Raw genomic sequence first — 22,791 nt, 5'->3', positions numbered from 1 at the left:
CAGACTTTGTTGTGCTTAGAGTGGACCCATTGAAATAGTAAGTCCTATTATTTTAACTGGTCTACTCTAAAGCATGACTTTGGCTCAAAGCCAATAACTGGTTAATAATAATAATAATAATAATAATAATAATAATAATAATAATAATACTACAGCGGCAACTGATAAGGCCTTCAAAAGGTCCCAGAATTTAACAATGACATCTGCAGTTTTGTCAGCATCCTACAGTACGTTGGGGAGTGATATATGTGATGAACTGGAGGAAGCAGATGGATTATTCACTTCTTATACATTGCATGTGTACTCCACTTTCAATTGTCAAGATGGCAGCCAGAGCTGTGGTTTATCTAGGCTCTGCAGCTTGTTTTTATTTTATTTTTTGCTTTTTTAATGTAGTGTTTATGTTTTTAAATGCTGTCACCACCCCAATACTTTATTCTGTGATTCTAAGGTGTGCTCAAGCATTTTCATACTTTTTGTACTTCAAGGCTTCATGCATTTTAGGTTTTACTCTAATCTATCATGGTTGCTATATCAGCATGGGAGATGTCATCAGAGCTCTCTGCATCTGGAATACAACTGAACGAGTCTCCCATTACAAGTGGCAAGATTCTGAAAACTGCCTTCATTATTGTCACCATAGTTTTGTAAGTACATTGAACTCAGTTGCTCCTGGAGGTTTTTTTTTGTTAATTATCAGATGAGGAAAAACTCTTTACCCCAAACTCTGGTTATCCTGGCTGACAACTCAGGATCATATAAGAACAACTATATGATGTTGAAATTCATACTACAAGGGCACTTGTAATAGAATGCCATTCCAATAAGCTATATAAAAATAATAATATTCCAAGAAAGTACCTCATATCTATCCATACTTGTTCACATGAGCTGAGGTGGTGCTTGACTAAATGTAGCATGAATTCCTTTGCAGTTGATGGAGGTGAATGAATGCTATGGGGTTCAACTTGGTGAGAATAGATACTTCTCACCTGGTTGCCACAAGAAAAGGGATATGGTACACTTTATAAGGAAATGTTGTCTGTATTCAGATCTGAGGAGCTCTAATGGTACACATTTTTTTATTGGCCATACAATTACTTTATGTCATGCAGAACTACCAAATTTGTTAAAGAGGCCATGAAGATGCAAAAACCATTGATAGGCTCTGGAGACTATGTGTGTTAATGCATTCTGTCCTGATTTTGCAAGGGAAAGTTTCTATTCAATTTATTATGACAATGAACTGTGTAGGCATGTGTTTTGTTGTTCCTTTATTGAACTTGGGCTGTGTAGTGTAACTGCTTAAGATGTGATACTTATATGTTGTAACGTTTTTCCCAATTAGTCCCTTGCCAGGCACAACTACAAATTAAGTTTGTACAGTGCTTCCTTTGTTCTAAATAGTATATTGAGTCGTTTGTCACAATCCTCATTATATCTTCTCCACTGTTGATCATGCAAGTGTTTGAAAAACTTTTACTCCTTTATTCAAGAGCATGGAATCAACTTCTGTGAAATACTAACATATATTTAGTCTTGCTACATTCAGACTGTACCACGTAGTGTCCCTTTCTCTCAGTGTTCCTCCAGCTTTAATTCCATATACCTCTTCATTGCTGTTGTCTGAAGACAAATCTCTTTGAAGAGCTCTAAACAAAATGTAACACAATTCAATCAGAGTAATATGTATCTTATCTCAAGGGAAATCGCTTTAAACAAGTTTGCATAACTAGTAAAAACAAATATTTCTTATACGTAATTCTGCACATCTTAATGCAAACATTCTCCCATTCAATTAATGATTCTGTAGCAAGGAAAAGTAATCAATTTTGCAATGGGGAAAAATGCTTTGATTTTGAAAACTTGCACTGTTGGTTATTTTTACATTTGTAAAAACAAGACAGATGCACATACCTATAGCCTCTTGTTTTAAATACAAAAGATTTCTGAATTCCCATCCCCATGTGCTATGGGATATGGACCAGGTTACCAACATAAATGAATGTATTGTTACAGATATGAGGTAACAGAGTTTAGGGGTGCAGTAGCACTCATAATTTCTAGAGTTAGTGAATGTTAGAAAATATTATATGGTAGAATTTAGATAATATTTGGAGTAATGAAGGGAAGATGCCAGGCCAATAAAAAATACAGGCTGAACCAGTTTTCCTGTTCAGGAGATCGCTGATAGTGACACTATTTAGAAGAGAATGAAAACTAAGTACCGGAAGAACAATTGACCATGCAGATGCTGTCTTCCCCACCAGCTGTGTGTTAGTTAGCTGAAGACAATAGCAGAGTTGAGATGGGGAGGTTGCCTGGGTAATAAGGGTACGTAGTGTTCTTTTGAAATTTAGAGGTTAGGAAAGAAGGGAGGGGACTTAATGAGCTGCTGTGAAGGCCAGAACCATCTTGGCAGGATGGGACAGAGGCACAGAGATGGTGTTCAGGATGCCTTGGATTTCAATGCTGCACTGCTGTGGGAAACAAGCCCTTCATGAGATGTGATACTCTGAACTGTCTCCAAAGTAGACCCAGGTATAAACAGAGTATGTGTACAATAAGCCATGTTTATTAAGGATACTAGTTTCCTCTGTGTTGCCAACGGAAACACATCCCAGGTTAGCTCCTGGAACTCCTGGATTCATGCTACTGTTCTGCAGCGATTGGGGGTGGCGCACAACCTCTGTAGCAATATAAACTTTTTAAAACAATCTTGCAAAACACACTTCAGGGCACTGATTGATCATTATCAGTAAAGTCAAATATGACTAGGGCTGTATGTGCGTATGTCAGAGCTCATCTTCGTTTCTCAATCCCACTGTACCCTACAACTTGTTCTTGTGGTTGTTTTTCTTGAACAGATGATGTACGTAGAGACATGCCATTCTGTAGCATAATTATGGACATAGTCCTAGGGAAATGGGATAGATCTGTTCACTTTTGTATTGACAGCCTGTTTACCCCAAATAATGACAATTGCCACTCACACAGCTTGATATTATGCTTCATACCTTTTTGTGGGTGCAAAACAGGAACCTGGAGGAATTCCTTTGCATGCTGATTCAAGTTATGCTGAAATCTGTCCTCCAGTTTCTTAAAGGTTTTCAATTTTTCTCCCTCATTCTCGAGGTGCTTTCAGATCTGAAAGCTTGCTTTATTACTCTGAGATGGCCATGGGTAATGTGTGTGCATTTTAATTTCCATTAAATATTTCTCTAGCCCTCTACAGATTCTCTGCTTGTGATTCCTGATCTGGATAAGGTCCATGGAAAGGAGCTTTAATTGAAGAATAGAAATCCAGGAGATGTTACAAAGCACATGAGACTGGTTCAATTGTTGATATTATTTTTAAGGGTAAGAAGAAGAAGAAGAGTTTGGATTTGATATCCCGCCTTTCACTCCCTTTAAGGAGTCTCAAAGCGGCTAACATTCTCCTTTCCCTTCCTCCCCCACAACAAACACTCTGTGAGGTGAGTGGGGCTGAGAGACTTGCAGGTTTTTTTTTTCTTTTTTAAATCCAACCACTTAAAAATGAACAGCTGTTGTATGCACCGGAAGCACCCCAACCCCAACTTCCTATGCTTTTAGAAGAGTTCAGCTGAAGAGGTCATGGGGTTTTCAGGATGCTCACAAAAGCCCCTGGCCACTTGGAAAATAAGCACAGCAAAACTCTGCACCTCACCTGTGAGAACTTCTCCATTTTGATAATTTTATTATGCAGATTCTTTTCTCTTTAATTGATGGAGATTGACTGGGAGGGGGGAATTCAAGAGACATTTTAGCATGGCACTAATGCTGATACTAAGCTGTGTGCTGTGCAGGGCTCTGGTGCTGACATCAGGCCCTTGTTCTAACATGAAGAAACAAGTTGTGCCTTTGCAGCTACAGTAGGATCCTCATGCCTGTTCCTGAGTGCAGCTGCATAGAATCTGGGCTTTAATAATGAACAAGAGCATCATTCTTATGTTACCATTTGTGTACCAAATTTAAAATCAATGGCAAGCAGTAGCTGCTTCAAATATATGATGCTGTCTGCTAGGAAATCTCACTGGAGCTCTAGCATGGTCATATTACATTTAATTACTGGATATATATTTTTGACAATAAGGTGCTTGGGAATTACGTTCATCAACCTAGAATCTTTCTGCTCATATCTGCACTATAGATTAAAATCTTTTTTACTGGCGAATGCTGTAGTGAAGCAGGGGGAAGTATGGACATCTAACAGAATTCTAGCACTTCACAAAATTTACATTGCCCGTATTTTGTCAGGGAAGCCATGTTAGTTAAAGTAGTATAAGACCAATAAAAACTAGATAAGTATTCTTTTTAAATAATCAGAGCAGGATTCAATAGCCTTTTTGCATACTGCAGAAGAATAATGACAAGTAAGCACATGATCATAAACCTACACTTTTTTGACATGTGAAGTTCTCATTTTTCTAAGAAATCTTTAACAAAAACCATATTATCAGACCAGCTATGAATGTGTACCCATACACTTTCCATTACATTTGAAGTCTAGGTTTTATTTTCTCTTTGGTTGATGTTATGTAGATACTGATAACAGTTTGACAACTATGATAATAATGAATGATTAAGTTCTAAGGGAGTCAAGAGATTAAAATAAAACTCTTTGCAGCATAAATGGGATTGCCATCTAAAATGGGATTGAGTCTTTAATTTCACCCACTTCAGGCAATACCTAAATTTATTTCCATGCCAATTTGAATTCATTTCCTAGCTAAATACCACACACCCATGATCTCCCCACACCCGAATACCCTTCTTGGATGTTCCATCCTGCTTATCTCATTGTTGTTGCTGGAGAAAAGGAAGAGAGGGATGAATATTCACATTTTTTTCTGGTAGACGAGTAGGCACTTGGGTATAATCAAATTCTACACCAACTTTTAGAATGAGAGTATAAATTATCTTGATGGCATTATAATGATGGAACACTGAAAAATTCAGACACCTTTTTTTTTTACCACCACTCCTGTAGCAGCTGTATTGTGGTTGTGAAACTTCTGGCATTGTTTGGCCATGTTACTCTGTTGCTCTGGAATGTTCAGTTCAAGAAGCTAAACAATTTGAAGTACATATTGAGTGAAGGAAGGGTAACTTATTAGTTTGCTTGGGATGAAAACTTCACAGGGTACACTAGGAAGTGGTCCTGGTATTCACTGAAGCTTCAGGACAGGGAACCTAGTAAATTCAATGAAGCCAAAGGCAACAAACGGAGAAATATGAATTTGAAGAAAGAGTAGATGAAGAATGCAAGTAGGGGCAGTCATGGGTTGGCTTTGAATAAATTTTGCAGGAGAGAGGAGTGATCAGGAAGCTTACTAAGAGGCCTGGGACTCCTTGGATAAAGAAAAACATAAGGAACTGATCAGAAAAAAAGTTCTCTGCCTCCCCCCTGTTCAAGCCACCCATGTACCTTGGTAATACTTTTTGGACAGCCAGAGCATCTGCTGAACATTGTGGGATAAAATACAGGGACTCCTAAGGAAGGGGAGAATTGCCTTGATCCTAGAATAATATCAGGATGTTTATGGAAAAATGGGTTTCAGAAGAGTCTCATGATCCCCAGAAAAGCTACAAGAGATGGTAAGCTTTCCTTCCTTGAATTTCCTTATCTCAGGATTCAAGCCATAGTGACCAAACAAAGTGAGACAAAGTAGCTTGTGGGTTAAAAGTAGAAACCAAGGCAACATCAGACACTGGAGCAGGCACAGAGTTGAATAAAACAGAAACCAACAAAAGGAACTTACTCAAAACAAGAGATCATGTGAATAGCAGTGATTGGTTAGCAGCATCTCTGCAGATGTTGTTTGATTACAACTCTCATCGTCCCTGATCATTGGCCGTGCTGACAGGGGTTGATGAGAGCTGGCGTCAAGTAACAGCTGGAGGGCCACAGGTTCCCCACCCCAAGTCAGGAGTCTAAAAGAGCTTCTACTGTCACTAATATATTGTGACCTGACAACCCTCAGGAAGCAACCTGTGACAAGAAGCAGTAGCTAATGTTGGTGGGCAGTGGTAGTTGCATCATTTTAGACTGTGGTTTCACTCATCCTATGGGGCCCTCTCTTTAAATGGCAATGTGTGTTACTTTACTGTTGTGGCATCTGTCTGCCTCAAGTGTGTACTTCCAGAGCTGAAGTCAAACCACCAGAGTATCACAGTGCCTCCTGTGGCTGTAGAGACCAGTAACTCATAACTGCTGCTTCCTGTGTTGTTTTTGCTGAGTTGGCATCAGGGAAGTAATCACTCCGGGATTGCAAGCCTGGGCAATGTGTTTGGAAGTTGTGGGCTGCTCAGATAACAAGGCTTCCTCTTGACCTCACTGATGTGGTCCAAAGGAAAGCAGAGGAATGTATTTGGCACCAGCTTGGCTGCAGGAGTTGCCAGACGGAGATGTACAAGGTGCCATCTAACTACCTTAGGAGCTTCATTCCAGATTTGTGTAGGATTTACTCCTTAGCCATTTGTTCTCCTGAATGTCCCATGAGAAGTGGGTATTACTTTACTATTTTGCAGTGTTTAGAGACTCTTTGCATTCTGAACCTCTGCCCCCAAAGTCCTGCCCTGACAGTACCACTGCTTCTGCAGCTGAATGCCTCATTTTGATTTGAATGAAACATTCAACTCTTTGGCTACAGGCTTCTAGTTATTGCTGTTTGTATTAAATTATAATAATAGTGGTCCTAATCTCTGTATATGTGAGATAAGACCAGAACAGGTCTGTAAGTACTAAAAACAGGTGTGCTGTTCTTATTTATGGAAATAACTGTTATTCACAATCTGTGATTCACGCTCTGAATGTATTGATTCCAAGGATATAGCATTTTAGATAACAGGGAACTTATACATATCATGTGAGTTTGGTGGCTTAGTTTCTGGTTTTATATTACAACTTCAAACTGTTTCAGAATGTTCAATATTCAAATCATGTTGCTAGTCATTGAAGCATTGGGGCTGGGTGATTGGATATTAAATGGCTTTGTGCCATTTATGGCAGTTCTGGGCTCTGATTCCAACAACTGCTAAGCGCTTGGATGGGTCTTCCCATAGATTTGCATTTGATTTCTGTAGCTATTTTTGCTCATAAATTCTGTGTACTTACAGGGTTATGATGTAATGCTTTTCCTTTTTAAAAAAGACTGGTACTTTTACAGGAGTATTTATTTTAAGATGTGTCGGTACACCCCAATTTTAACATATCTAGCTCTATCCTGACTATGTTACTGCTATTAAAAAATGGAATCTTCCTGAATATATCAAATATTTTATTTGATATGATTGAATTTAATTGTAGAGTTAGTTTTTTTTACTCCTGCTTTTTGGCATATATGCACATTTTATATTTTAATCACATATTATTGTGTTCCAGTGTTGCTTGAACCATGCCTTTACATTGATAATTGTATGTGACTATGAGAAAGAGGCATGGGTTTGATAAATCTGAGCTGAATTCTGAATTCAATTAATGAACATAGTGGTTTTTAAGAATTTGTACGTAGAAAGGCATTAATATAATATATGCCTACCTATTACTAAACATGTGGGCCAGTATCAGTTGGCCTTTATTTAAAATCAGCATTGTCTAGAGTGACACAAATAAGAATTCTAAGAGTTAATTACTCTTTCGGGACCCATTGGTCATAGCACTGGAACATCTGTGCTACATACTACTATGCAAACATGCTGATTCATGCAGCTACAGTATGTCTATTACTAATAGAATTAGAAGCTGGAGAAGCTGGTGCTGCATAATAAAGTTTGAAGCTTAACACGTAAATCTTTGATATGAAAATCAGTGGCACGTGAAAGAAAGAAATGTAAGGGGACTTCAAGGCAATGCAATTGACCCCAAGCTTCAATAAAGTGATGTACTGATTAAATAAAGCATCTATGGGACACTTAACCCCCCCCCCCCAAAAAAAGAGAATAAGAATTGTATTGTAAATGTCTGGATCTGAAAGATGAAGGTTTACTGAAAACTACAAGTTGGATTGGTACTATAGAAATTTCTAATGTACTGTAGGTGTAGTTCCCTTAGAAGTGACTTTAATCTTTTTATATCATTCTTGCTTGTATATCTTTTATTTATACGCTAATTGTAACAGCAGCAGCAACAAAATATGGGCAGCTATCTTTGTCTATTACAGCAGTAACCTATAACCGCCTATAACCATGCCCTCCATAACCTCACTGAGTGCTTTTCTTCATCAGGAATATGTTCTTCTGTGATTATGCCTCTTGCTTTTCTGCATGGAGAGTTGTGCATGAGTGTTACTTTGTAGAACCTCATACTTTCATGTGACTTGTATAATGTAGCCTACTGTACAAAGCTAAGAGGCACATCCATTGCCTCTGACCATTCCCACAATTGGCATGTTTCTCCCCTCCCCCCATAGATACCAACAAGGGAATGTGGCCCTTGAGCAATGCTTCATGAAATACTTTTCCATTCGTACCTATTAGAACATAGAAACTTCCCTCCTTTTAAACACAAGAGGAGTTGTCCATAAGACCACATGTGGAACTGTGGGTTTCTTGTAGTATATCAGAAAGGATATCACAGAGCTGGAAAAGGGGAAGAAAGGGGCAACCAAAATGATGAAGGAGTTGAAGCAAGTCCCAAATGAGGAAACATTTCATAATCTGGAGTGTTACAGTTTAGGTGATTAAGGCAGGGCATTGATAGATTGATAAATCTCCCCCTCTTTTAATACTAGAACCTGGGCAGTTTTACAGCCAGCTGCACCTGGAGAAGCTGGGGATTGACCCTGGGACCTTCTGCTTGCACGACAGGTGCTATTTTACCAAGCTGTATGTCTTAATATCCTGAGGGCTAGATCTGTCAAAATCCAGTTCATTCCAACTCTGCATGAGTATGGGACTAATTCTATGCTGTCCTGGTTCTATGCATATTTGTAAGGGAAAAATCTCTTTAAAAATTCATGTAAAAACATGAGGCAGGTAAATGCCTTTACTATTTACATGGAGCCAGCCATGTTTTCCCCTGTACAATTCTCCTGAAGAGCAATGGGACATCATCACTCCCTGAGGGAACTGCTGTTGTGGCTCCAGATGGCTGGATTATCTGCTTTCAAACATTTAAAGGAAAGAAATAGCTTTTAGAGGCTGTGCTGCAATCCTCATACTACCTTATAACTGGATCCACAGAACTGTGAATTCGCTGTGGGTTCACGGACTGATCCAGGTCAATTTATGCCTAGATTGTTAAGTTGTGGGCGAACATATCAGATGACACAGCGATTCTTCAAACAGCTCTTGTTTATTCAGAGGCCAGAACAGAACTGAACTGAAGAGCTCAGTCAGCCTGCTTATATAGAGCTCCAGAACAACGTAACCGTAGCAACTTTCTAAAACTATCCAATCACTGAACGTCACTTTTGATCCTTCATTTGCATAACTATCTACAGTATCCCCCTGCTGGCCCAGGGTGAGAACTTCAGTGCATAACATAGATCAAATCATGTCAGCCTGTCTGAACTTGGTGGATTCCTTCTCCATGCCTAATTATGGTTCCCAACTTGGAAAAATTCATATTACCTCCAGTATTAGATGTAGAGTGCCAATCATCAGGGAACAAAAGCAAACAATGGCTATTTCTCTCATGTCCAACTTTGGGGCTTCCCACAGGAGTCTGGTTGGCAGCTCTAGCAAAGAGGACTAGCTAGACATTTGGTACGATCCAGTTCTTCTAATGTTCTTATGGAAGATGAGATATGTGCAATGGTGACATAGAACATTCCAGCTGTATTATTTGCAAAGAGATGACATCTTTCATCATTACGAAAGAGACTGAAGTTGTTTTCCAGATGACTTGTTTAGAGAGTACTCCTGTATGTGACGATGCCAGCTATTTACTGGGCGTTCATTCTGATTTGTTTTAATTGAAGTATAAACTGATCTGATCTGCTCATACTGGACTGACATGTGGGTCAGAACTTACTTATTCACCAGTTTTCACACTTCCCAAAAATTTGAATGCAGTTCTCAGCTCAAAAAACATCCCGGAATATATTTAGAAATGTGTATTTTCAGATGAAATATTTTTTAAAATATGTCTTTAAATGTGGATATTCATCATTGCTTTTAGTTCATAGAAGCAGACTTATGTATGAAAACACAAGAGTGCAAAATGGAATGTTGAAAAACTGAACTTCTCATCCCTTGTATCAAATAGTTGCTTTGAGTTCTTGCTTCTTTCAAAATATAACTGCAAAAATTCACTGAAAAATTACAGGATGAGCCAAACACTGAAATTTTGGCATCCATACTCTGTATTTTATATCTGATTCTGAAATATTTTTTATTGGGAAGGGGGCCTTTCCTAGCAGTCCATGAAATACACTGAAAAAAGGCCTTTCTAATTAGTAAAATCTTTGTTTGTAATGTTGCTGCTCTGCAGTGCTGACCAGAATGCTAAGTAGCTTTAATCCATATATCCCTTTTATCTGTGCAGGGTAGCTGCCAAATGTATGCCAGCCAATAACTTTAGAAGGTTTTTGTTATGAAAATACAACTACCTGATAGCCACCTAAGAAAAGGAACTTTTCCCCTAAAACACTACTGTTCTATATTTTTAGATTCCCAGGAATGATCAAATGGGGGTTAAGAAATGACAACCCCATTTTGGGGTCTACCTAGCCTAATTTAAGGAGATTCTTTTATTAGTTCTTGAAATTATAGCTGTTGGATCATTGAGTGCTAAAGATAAACTATAAAATCGTGGTAATTTTCAGGTGCTCTTTACAGAAAGTGCAGTGCATGATTATTCCAAGCTTTTTGATTTAAACCTTTCCCTTTCCCTCCTGTATGAAGGATAAAGCCCTTAGCTAGAGTGATTACAATAATGTTATCTGAGAGCATGAATAGGAGGAAAGTACTGTGTAATGGACATATTAAAATTATAATGGGCCTGGTAAAGTATCATATCACACTCGGAAGCACATGAGCAGACTAACAATAAACTGTTGAGCAAAATATATGCACTTCCACGGCTGCCCCAGGGAAAAAGTGGTGGTGACTTTTCAGAACCCCCTCCCCCCAATAGCATTACCATTATGTCAGTGTTTTGCTTTGTGTGTGGATACAGGACCTACCTACATGTTAGGTTATTTGTATGGTTTGTTGCACTAACATTTGTGAATTTTAATCCTAGGCGATCCCCACTATTGCATTTAGGCAGGGGAGATCTAACATTTTCTTCTTGAGCTACAGTGCTGATGGAAACCACCACCAGACTATATTTAGTTTTAGAAAAGGTGGCCCTTTGGCAACATACAGACCTCCTCCACCCCATTGCTAGCAGTTGCATGGTGTGATTTCTATGGTAGTGTTCCCATGGGCAATTTTATCCCTCCTGCAGCAGAAAGCAGAAAATTATGGCATGCTTGCTGTGGGCAGCTACATGCTTTTAAAATAGTGAAATAGAAGGCATGGGGTGGGGACTTACCACCTTGTTATTAAGTAAATTAAGCCAAAATATTTGTTCCTCTCTCAAAACATTTGCAAGGTTTTTTGCTCCCCTGCTGCAGTTTTTGTGACTACTTTCCCCCCAGCTATTTTATTGCCTATATTCTGCACACACACACACACACACACACACACACACAAACCCAAATAAAAAGCTGGGCCAAAAATTCTGGTTCAGCTCCATTTCAAAATAGTGTAAAAGGGTTGTGAATCTTACACCTTGCACAGGATCAGGAATCTTTTGGCTCAGTCATTAAAGAAGCACATTTTCAGGCACATCAAAATCTCACCAATTGCCACCAATTCCTTCAGGTCAAGTGCTGATGATTGGGCATGTTAAGTTTATATAGTTATCATTGCAACATAGTTGAGCATAAGCTAGTTTTTGTAATTTTGTGCTTTTAGAAACTGTGCTCATCACTTGCCACTAAACTAGAAGTATGAGAAGGATCCTTAAAAAGCAATGAAAACATGAAGCACATTATACTGGAATTTTTGTTGTAGTATAAAGAGAATTGTGGATTCCTTGCAGCAGCATAGACTTTGGAAGTCTTCGAGATCACAGCACTGATCTTCAGCATCATTATATTTGTTTCCATTCTGCATCAAATTCGTGCAGGCCTTAAGTGCATCTTCAGTGGGTTTTATGTTGATACTGTATATATCACACAGGAAGCCAGATTGTTGTAGCTTTCGAAATTATATTGTTGTTTGGCAATGCCTAAGACAGCACAGTAGAAACCTATTTTGAACTTCTGGTTTGGTTCTTGTGGCGCCTATTTTGGGGGCTCATACTCAAACTGCTATTTCTGTCTCAAACGTTGATAGTATTTCTAGATCCTTTGCAATCTCAGTAGCATCTATCAAAACTTATTGAAAATGCTCATCGTACCGGCGTCTCACAAGGTAATTCTTAGGCATTTGCAACTGGCTTGTAGCTGAATTTAAATCAGTTTTCTTATTTTGCAATAGCTTGCTTGTAAGATTGACTTCAAAAAGGATGTTGCGCTATGTAACAAGGGATACCGCAACTTGAACTTACAAATTGCATTGGCAAGGGCCATAGCTTAAATTTAGAAAATATTTCCAGAGAAACTTTTAGGTGTGTGCCATCAAAAATCTCTATTAAAGCATTATTTATACTACCAATATGATATCTTAGTGGTTTTAAAGCATCCGTCTGACTCTTCCAGCTTGTCAGTGTGGTGTAGTGGTTAAGAGCGGTAGTCACGTAATCTGGGGAACCGGGTTCGCGTCTCCGCTCCTCCACATGCAGCTGCTGGGTGACCTTGGGCCAGTCACACTTCTTTGAAGTCTCTCAGCCCCACTCACCTCACAGAGTGTTTGTTGTGGGGGAGGAAGGGAAAGGAGATTGTTAGCCGCTTTGAGACTCCTGAAGGGGAGTGAAAGGCGGGATATCAAATCCAAACTCCTCTTCTTCTTCTTCTTCTTGTCTTGCTCAATGGCTTAACAGTTATCCCTAAATTTGATACATGGCTAGTTATAATTTTCCAATGTTGAGTCGATGCAGAGGAATAATTATATATCAGCAGAACGAAATTGAAGAAACTAGTGGCTCCCAGAAAACACTTAGCACCATTGGCTAAGTTTAATGAGTGTGCATTGAAGAGGACAAAAAGCAGTTTATGTCCAGGAGTCTCTTTTGTCTGCCATTTTCTTTGCTTTTCATGTTACTCCCATGATCATAACCTTTCATGATTATAACCTTGACCGCATAGATTCACAACTGATAATCAAATTTTCTCAAGCTATCCAGGAAGAGTTTCTGTTATATAAAGGCACCTGCAAATTTATTGGAACAAATCCCAAGAATTTTTTTATGATAGCCTCAGGCTCAGACACCTCACTATCTGATAGTCTGATTACATCAACATAATGCACATTCATTATCATTTGTTCAATATGACTAACATCAGGTATGCCGTCCAGAATAATTAAGTAGTATTCAGCTGAGTTTGCATATGCTAAAACTCTGTTTTATAGCACCTGTTAGAAGCTGTATAAGCTCGTTTTGGATATCTTATCCTAGGTAGTGAACCATTGTTTCTTGATCTTTGTGCAAATTTTCATTCATTAGATCTAAAAGGACTTGTTTCCCTGCATGAGCTGGCAGAACTGGTCTGGGAGGCAATATTGAGGAATTTGGAGGGACTTTAATATCAGTGCCAAGGTGACTGGTTCTGGAGTGGCTCAGGACTTCATAGCTACCATGATGACCATGGGGCTGCCCTTAAAAGGCACCAGTCCAATGCATATGGCAAGCCACACTCTGGACCTTGATATGTTCTGCTCGGATCAAGGTTTTCATCACCTTTTCCCTTCCAAAGAGGTGAGGACCAATGAAGATGATCCACCCTTGGAGGCTGATGGATCCAGTGGGTCTTCAAATGGCTCTGAGGGATTTTCCAGCTGTTATGACTGATGCTTCTGTCCATGCCTTGGCCATACTCTGGAACATCTGGATGCTTTCCTGCTTTGTGGAACCCACTTGGCTTCCTGGTACACTCCAGAGCTTAGGGCAGCATGAAGTAACATTAATACTTGCTACATAGTGCTTGATATGGAAGAGTAAGTCACCACTTGATGTTCAATCAACTGATACATGAACAGTCCTTAGATAATGTTAAGATTCCTCATGAAATTCCTACTCTACATTTTATTCTGTATTTTCTCACACCCTTCAGTTTCATTCCAACTCCACAATTCTATGATTCCTTGTTGCAGGAGGACTTGGTGATAAAAAGCCAAACTGGGTGATGATGTTCAAATTTAGTAAATAAATATGTGTCTGTGGGAGGAGTTATAGGTCTGTTTGTTTTTTGTTATGTATTTTGTGTTCTCATTTTTTATTTTGTTGTGAACTGCCCTGTGTTCTTCAGATGAAGGCTGGTACACAAACTTAACAAACAAAACAAATACATGAATGATTGCCCATAGTACTATTAGTAAATGTGAATCTTGAGTTAAACTCTGAACTCTGTGGCTGTATGGGAAATGACACACTAGTAATGTCTTGGTAAAGGAGGATAAAATTGGAGACATGCCTATAATTCTAGTTAAATAGTACATGAAATATCTTTGAAAACAGTGAAATGTGAAGTCTGAGTCAGTAGAGCATGAGAATCCCAATCTCAAGATTGTGAGTTTGAGCCCCACATTGGGCGAAATATTCACACATTGCTAGGGATAGAACTAGATGCCTGTCATGATCCCTTCCAACTCTACAATTCTATGATTCTATACAAATGACAAAACAGGGTTTTTTTTTTGTTTTTTAAAAAATGCAACATTTGTGAGATCAAGCATGCACTCCTTTTCAAAACTAGAGGTATTAGAAATTTTCTAGTCACATTGCTAAAGCCGATCTGTGTGTGTGTGTCCTTGTAAAATCTCTGCATTTAAATATATTCTTGCACAAGGCTATCTGTATGTGTGCTACAGCTGGCTTGATCTTAGTCTTAAAACAAACTACCAGGAATTATTTGCATAAGGTGTACTGTGCCTTTAACATACTGGGCTTAATAGCCTAGTTTGCTGTTTCCAATGTGCTTTCTTTTCTTTTGTGGGTGACAGACTATGAAAAAAACAGAGACTACAATTCTTTATTCAGTGGCATTTCCTCTGGATGTGGGAAATGGGGGTGCGGAGGGGGGTTAAATATGCCATTTTAGTTGATATCCATGGAAAATATGGCTTTTGCAGACTTGGCAATAAAACCTAAGGTTTTCAGAAACCCCAACATCTTTTGATGAAAACAACTTTGCAGGATTTACAAACTGTTAAGTGCAAAAAGATGAAGCTAGTAATTCAGCATTTAGGTCACTGTATTTTTTAAGACATATATATCAAACTGATGTAGAAATAAACAAGTGTGATACCTAAATTTGTCTCGGCTGTTTTCTCCCTCTCAAGGTAGACTGTTTTAACATTTTACACTTAGAGTTTTAATGGTTGATTTTCATATTTGCACAACCACTTCTGTGTGAACATTTTCCAAACTGCACTGCAGATTTTTAAAATAATATTTTTAGCTGAGCAATAAGGCCACCATCCATTGCACACTCATGTGGGAGTAAATGCTATTGAACTCCTTTGGACATACTTCTGAAAAAACATACATAATCTCAAGCTGTTTCTGAATATCCTGGACATTTTCTTTCTTTTCGAAAGAATATAGCACAGTCTTTTAATCACTACCTGGATAGCTTAACCCTATGAAGAGTTGGTCATGTCCTTTACATCTGATTACATGCTGTTCAAATATTGTATTTATTTTTTTTAGTTTACTGCTGTTCATCCGAAAATCACAGGGTGGTTAACAATAAAAAACACACACAATGAGAACACAAATTACATAATAAAACAAAAACAAACCAATAACCTATCTCCTACAAACACATTTGAAAGGCCAAAGGCCTGGTATTTAAGTAGCTTCCATGAAAGATTCTCTATCACTAACGTCACATTCACATTTCAATATGTCCTTTGGGTTTGTTTGTGATGTCTGAAACATTAGGCTGGTCCTATTAAAGTCAATGGCAAAGCTGTCTTTACCTATTAACTAAGACGCCTGCTTCATCCAACTAAAAGTCCATCTGGTACAGTATCCAAAATAGGGCACTGCACATGGAAGTATTAATTTATAAATGCTTATTGTCATGTTTGTTTACTTGACTTCCTGCAGCATCTCATACGCCACTTAGGGGAGGGAACTGCAAAGGTGACATGTACATGTCACATGTGTATGTGGAAATGCATGAAGCTTTCAGATAATACCACTTCCGTCTTGAATGCCAATTTGAGGAAGAACACTATATCATTGCTCACAAGGTGTGTGAAGTTTGACTGAATTGGGTTTAATGCATTTGCTTCTGCTGCCATGCAGAATGGGAAGACTTTTTCAAGAGACAAGTGCTGGATGGCAGGATGGATGCACCAGAATAATCATGCCAGGGAATGGACCTCTCAGTAGTTTTCAGTAAGACTGACCATGGTATCATCCTGGCCCATCTTCCTGGGCTGAGCTTAGGCACAGCATAATGGTGATTCCAATCCTTTTGGAGCAATATTCCCCAAAGGAAGTGTGCACAGACTTCTGCTCCATCACATGGCTTTTGATATAGAGGGTGCCCCAGAACTCCATCTTTTCCCCAAACGTTTGCCTGAAAATCCAGCGATACAGGCTACAATGTCACCAGTATACGGCTTTAACTTTCATCTTCATCTACCAACCCCAGGGAGGCTGCCATGCTCATAAATAGGGGTCAGGAGCTGATTTTTGCTGAACTAGCTGAGACTTAAACCAAATAAGATTAAGGTTCTTGGTAGGAAAACCAACTGCTCTAAATTGAGCTTTGCTGCTGACTATTGATTTGGGAGGACAAGATTGCAGCTTTGAGGTTTTCCTGGACTTGGAAGTGCTAGGTACATCATAGGGTAGTACACCAGCAGAGACCATACCTAGAGAAGGGCGACCTAGTCTCTACTACTCATCCACTGCTCATCTACTGACTAGAATATTCCCGTGTGTCTTCATTTGAAGGAAGTACAGAAGCTGGTACAAAATGAAATCACCTGGATTATATTGGTGACCACCAAGAGACACCACAGCAGTGAAGGCTGCTGTACCTAATTGGCACGAGGGAACAGGGATTTGTCTTCCACAGAGCATTGGTAGCTTCATTGACCTCATAGATTAGATAGTGTGAGATGGATTATGCTGCCTATAGTTCCCTCCTTGAATGGACTGCGTGCGATGAGCAATGGTCAGATACTGGTTGATCCCAGGATAAGAACCAGGGTGGAATTGCTTAACGGGGATGACAACAGGATGTATTCATTCTAAGTATCATCTTACTAAAGAGTGGTAGCCATGATGTGATGAGTATTTATTTGTTTCCATTTGGGGACAATAGTTTTTTCAAAGCTTTATGAAAATTACCACCCTCATCCTTGGCTGCAGCAGATTTTCCAGATTTTCTTTAAGAGCACATGACATTTTGAAGAGAATCTTGGGAATTCACTGAAATTATCATATCTAATTTTGTCTTTCACTCCTCACTTCCCTCAAGAGTGTCATCTGTTTTTTTTTATTTTGTTCATCTCCATCAGGATTTTCATAAAAGGACAAAAGGATTTTCCTTCTCAGCTGTTTTAACTCATTATCATTTGTCAAATATTGGACATTCCAATAATCCATCTTTAATACTCTGCTTCTAATAATACTATCCATCTGTTTGGTTGATGAAGATTTGCAAACAGGATTAGCTAAAATTGAAAACTGTTCCACAGAATTAATCCACTATATATTAATATGCCAGAGCTGTTATTTCTTAATCATAAACTCTAAAGTCTTTGGAGCTCTCATTCTGTTTTAAGATGGTATCATTTTTCTGTATCATTACATTTAAAGATTTTCTATTTGAGAGGCTTCAGAAGAGCACCTAGGTAATAACAATACATTTGGTCCTCATAAATGATTTTATACATATTGCATTCATTTGGGATGGTGAAAGCAGTCTAAAAGAAAAAAAGGAATGTTGTTAAATGAGTTTTGGCATTGATTTATATAATTTATAAAAAAGAGTTTCAGTTTAGGTTGGGACTGTGCTTCCAATGAAAGTAAATAATAATTTAAAAAAGCAGAGCTAATGATGAATATTGTAAAAGTCATTTGATGTATGCGGGCAGGAAATATTTAGTATTTAGCCCAATGCAAGATGAGCGCCACACTCCATAGTCACCTTTGACTGGACTTCACCATCCAGGGGTCCTTTACCTTTACCTTTTTACATTTAGTTATACTTATAATTATGAGGTGGTCCAATGGCCTTTTATGTCTTCTTCTTCTTCTTCTTCTTCTTCTTCTTCTTCTTCTTCTTCTAACTTGTTTAAAAGTTAATGCCACATGGAGTGGCTAGGAAACATCCCTGTAAATGTCTCTTAAAATTATTTTATTATTTATTTGTATTTATTGCATTTGTATACTGCCCACTATCTGTAGATCTCAAGGTGGCTCACAACATAAAAAACACACAAAAACACAAAATACATAATAAAAAAGAACAAAAAAAGGCAATACAGTCCCCTCGCCACATCCCCTCTCTTTCAAACACATTAAAAAGGGGTATAAGATGTTAATCAGCCTAAGGCCTGGTTGAAGAGGAATGTTTTTGCCTGGCACCTAATGATTTATAATGAAGGTACCAGCTGGATCTCCCCAGGGAGAGCATTACACAAATGGGGAGCCACTGCAGAAAAGGCCCATTTTCATGTTGCCACACTCCGGACCTCACACGGTGGAGGCATATGATATTACCGTGACAAACAAGAGTTGTGAATGTCCCCTAATGGAAATTTTGTCCCTGGAAATTCTGCTATGTGTTCATGCAGCAATATTTACAGGCAGTGATTATTATTTTAGGGGTACTCAAGGGTACGCAGTACTGGCAAGATTTGTTGTTGTTAAAAAGTGTGACACTTATGGTAACAACTTCATGGTAAGTACGGGCACCTATTTTTCTAGAAAAATAGGAAGTATCTATATATTGGCAGCCTTGAAGTGCATTCCCAGTTGTTCCTTGGCAGGTAAGCTTGCATTCAATGCCTTTTACATTTGGCACCAAATGCACCCCCCTTGGAATCTGCTGCATTTTCAAGCTCCTGATCAGGAGATCTTGAAGCTTTGTTGATTAGCAGTGACTTCAAGCCTGCTGCTTTGTGGAGTTAAATAAGAGTCATGATGAAATCAGGTGACTGACTGCTGCATTGGGGGGCAGAGCTCAGGATCCCATCCCCCACCCCTGAACTAAGTGGTCTAAAGTGGGACCAATGCACTACTGTGCATGTTCTTGGAAGTCTGCCTGAGAATAAATGGTGATAAAGGATGTAAGTGTATTTGAAGCAACAGGTACGAGTGGAAGAGTCTCAGCTGCTTCTAAAATAACATTACAAATGAGATTTCTTCTTAATGTAGCAGCAATTAAATACTTCATCTTGTCCTTAACTCTTATAATTTCTCTTTTAGACATGTATTTTCTGGAGTTCCTAACATTCCAGGATCTTCCACATATTGATTACAGAACAGTTGAGCAGTGTGCTTCTCTACAAAGTTGGTTACTCTGTCCAAGCTGAGAGTAAAAGGATGTGATTTTGAATAAAGGTTTAACACCGCTACCCCTGCTCAGGTCTGCAATGCATGTTTATTGTTTTTATCCTCTTCTAGGCCCTTTTACCTCAACAATGCTGCTTCTGCTCTGGAGTGGGTATGTTGCTTAAATTCCTCAGTGCCCTATGACTTGTTCCTTTATCTTGAACCTTATGAATTCTTTTCCTGAAAAGTTGCACCTTTCACTGGGAACAATATGATATCCTGCAGCACCCTATAGCACAACTGCCAGGAAGTTGAAATATCAGCCCTCAATGCTTCCTCTGAAACCAGCCTTGAAGGTTTGAGCAAAACCACTCCCAACCCATCAAGCCAGCTCAGTAAAACATATACATGCAGAAGATCAGAAAAACAGGTGCCAGAACTCACCAGGAATACCTTCCTCATTCTTTTAGAATGGCAATGGCACCCACCTGAGAGGTTCTGGAACTGAGTTCCTGTAAGCTCCCTCTGAAAGAAGCCCTGCTATGGATGATGGTATAAAAAGCTGCTGAGAAATTAAGCCCAGGAGGGTAATATTTCACCCTTCTCTCCTGGACAACTAAAGCCACTTTGATCCATTCAACCTGGACCTAGACTGAAACGAGTCCAGATTGATATATAATAAGACACTTACCTATGTATATTAATAATAACATATATACGTATTATTTTCATGGCAATAACCATTCAAAAACTGGTTGCTTTATTTTACGAATTACTTATTGGCAGACAAGCAGGCTGGGTTTGGAGCCAGCTATAGATCAATATTTTATACTGAATCATTTGATTCATAAATAGCTTCACATTAAAAACAACAATAACCAGAGACTTTTGTTGGTTTTATTGATCCCCTTTCCACTTTTGATTCAATAAGTAGAAATATTTATGAGCCATATTAGAAGATCTTAATAGAGATAGCAGGCTTTTAGTACCAATTAGAGCTCTATTGTTGCATGACATGTGTGATTCCTTCATAGACACTCACACTTAATATATGAATGTCAAGGGTGCTGGGAATCTGAGCTAAGATATCCACATAGCGAAAGTTGTCCACAGTTACAATCACCACACACAGGCAGCTTAGGTCCAAACAGTTTTACTGCTGCAGAAGATTATGCTTCAGTAATACAGTTACATACATTGATATAGACATACAGCTTGTAGGCTTTTAGATACAGATACAGATATATACAAGCACAAAGGATATCTGTTGCTCCAGCAATTCAAGACGTAACACATATTCCAATTCACAGACAGACTTATTGACTGTCATTCAGCACAAGCGCCTGGACCGCTGAGCTGATGTGCCTTAATGACTTATATAGACAGCACTGGGCCATTGCCATAGCAACTGGCTTGGCTGACCTTGCACCTGTAAAGAAATTTACCCCTTCTTCCATGTCTAGTTCCTCCAACAAAACATGGGACCAGCTTAGACAGATGACATTGGTGCCAGGGCTATTATATTTTCACATTACAAAGAAAGGAATGTTGTTTGTAATTTTAATATATAGTTTATTTACCACTCCTATTTTCCTTTCCCCCATTCTTATACTGATTTTCACTTCATTCTTAGCCTTCAGAATGAAACACCTGAAATATTTAAATAAATAAGACTGTAAAGTCATAAGAGTTTTGGTGCTGAGTCAGCCCACTGGTACTTAGATGTGCATGACAATTCTTAGGTTCTTATTTACTTAGATGCAAGTAATATGCCTTTTATAAATCATTTCTGCTTCAGCAGGCAAAAGTTTATTTTACATTAAACTTAAAAGTTTTATTACAAGTTTATTTTTTGGAATTTAGACTGTGGTTTGTACTTATAAATTATATGCCCCTATAATTTTGCCAACCTGTATGTGAAATGGAATTACTTTATTTCCTTTTCTAACAGTTTATTGCTGAAATGATTGAAAGAAAAGTGTATGAATGGCAGAACATGTGTGCAATTTCTCTACAAATGTACTAAACTCTCTTTGGTTGAGTGGTTTATAATAAGAATAAATTTGATGTTTAGACATATACCATATCATAACATTGAAAATGCCTTTTGAAATTGAAATGTGTGCTAAATTACAGTGGAATAGTGGTCTTCGCCAGGAAGAGTGAACTCTAATGATATTTGTATAATACACTTTGCTGAATTCCTATTATTTTCTGGACACTGTAGGTCCTAGGCAATGAATAACCCCTACTTTTATTGAGCCACTTTCAAAAGCTTTCATCACATCTTTTTTAATTTTTATTTCAGCAGGCCAGCTTACCATTGTGAATAGAGTGCTTAGTATTGTTTTCTATGTTAGCGTATGTCAATTTGTGACCTCATTCTCATTTCTGAAAAGGAAGGAAACAGCAAAAAATGTTTGTGATCATATTTGTGTGATATGAATTAGCTATCAGAATAGCAATGGAGTATAAATGATAAAAAAAACTAGGAGTCTGACTTCTTTTTTAAAGCAATGTATGCCTACGGTGGGATTCACTCACCATCTGCATGTTCAAAACTTATCCATATACTGCAGGACATTCCTCTTACCCATAAGCTTTATTCTAGATGTTGAATCACAAGACTGAATTGCATGAGGCGAAGAGTGTGGCTAGTCATGGCAATGGAATAGAGGAGGCAGGACCAGTGAATGGCCTCACTCTTTCTAACCCACATGTTTCCAAGTTGGGCTATCATCACAGGGAAAATAGTTTCCTGAGAATGGATGCATATTGTACTGGCAGCAACTCTTTCATATCAAAAGCCATTCTTAGTAATTATTTTTAAAGTATTTAATACTTTAAGTGAATTGGTTCATAAAAAGGGACTGTGAGAGCTAACCTGAAGCACTGGAAGAGACTAGTAATCAATTTCAGTTGATAAGATCTTTTTGAACAATGCACATGTTCCAGAATGAAATTGCTTGTCATTATCCACACTCCCCCTCCACTTACATATCTGCTGGAGCAACAGAAGGAAAACAAAAGATAAAGATAAATCAGTATAACCAGCCTACCAAGATATCTTGATGAAGCTTTTCCTTTCTTGAGGCATGGATTTTTCATCCTATAAATGGCTGACAAAGACAAGAAGTGTTCATATTATCTGAGAG

At 38.4% G+C, this 22,791-nt stretch overlaps 1 protein-coding gene and 1 long non-coding RNA gene across 4 annotated transcripts in view; one reads left to right on the top strand and one right to left on the bottom strand.

The window, feature by feature from the left end:
- Window positions 1-22,791, top strand: part of NCAM2 (neural cell adhesion molecule 2) — a 206,491-nt gene that overhangs the window by 6,031 nt on the left and 177,669 nt on the right. The window lies entirely within an intron of this gene.
- LOC308590083 lies at window positions 13,968-22,741 on the bottom strand. Its single transcript, XR_014009688.1, has 3 exons — window positions 22,696-22,741; window positions 20,125-20,173; window positions 13,968-14,056 (listed from the first exon to the last, which is right to left on the bottom strand). It is a non-coding gene; the product is annotated as an uncharacterized lncRNA (long non-coding RNA).

Source organism: Podarcis bocagei (genome assembly GCF_964188305.1).
Source record: "Podarcis bocagei genome assembly, chromosome: 6".
Lineage (NCBI taxonomy): Eukaryota > Metazoa > Chordata > Lepidosauria > Squamata > Lacertidae > Podarcis > Podarcis bocagei.
The sequence above is the reverse complement of the archived record's forward strand: the minus strand, read 5'-3'. Positions and strand labels throughout refer to the sequence as shown.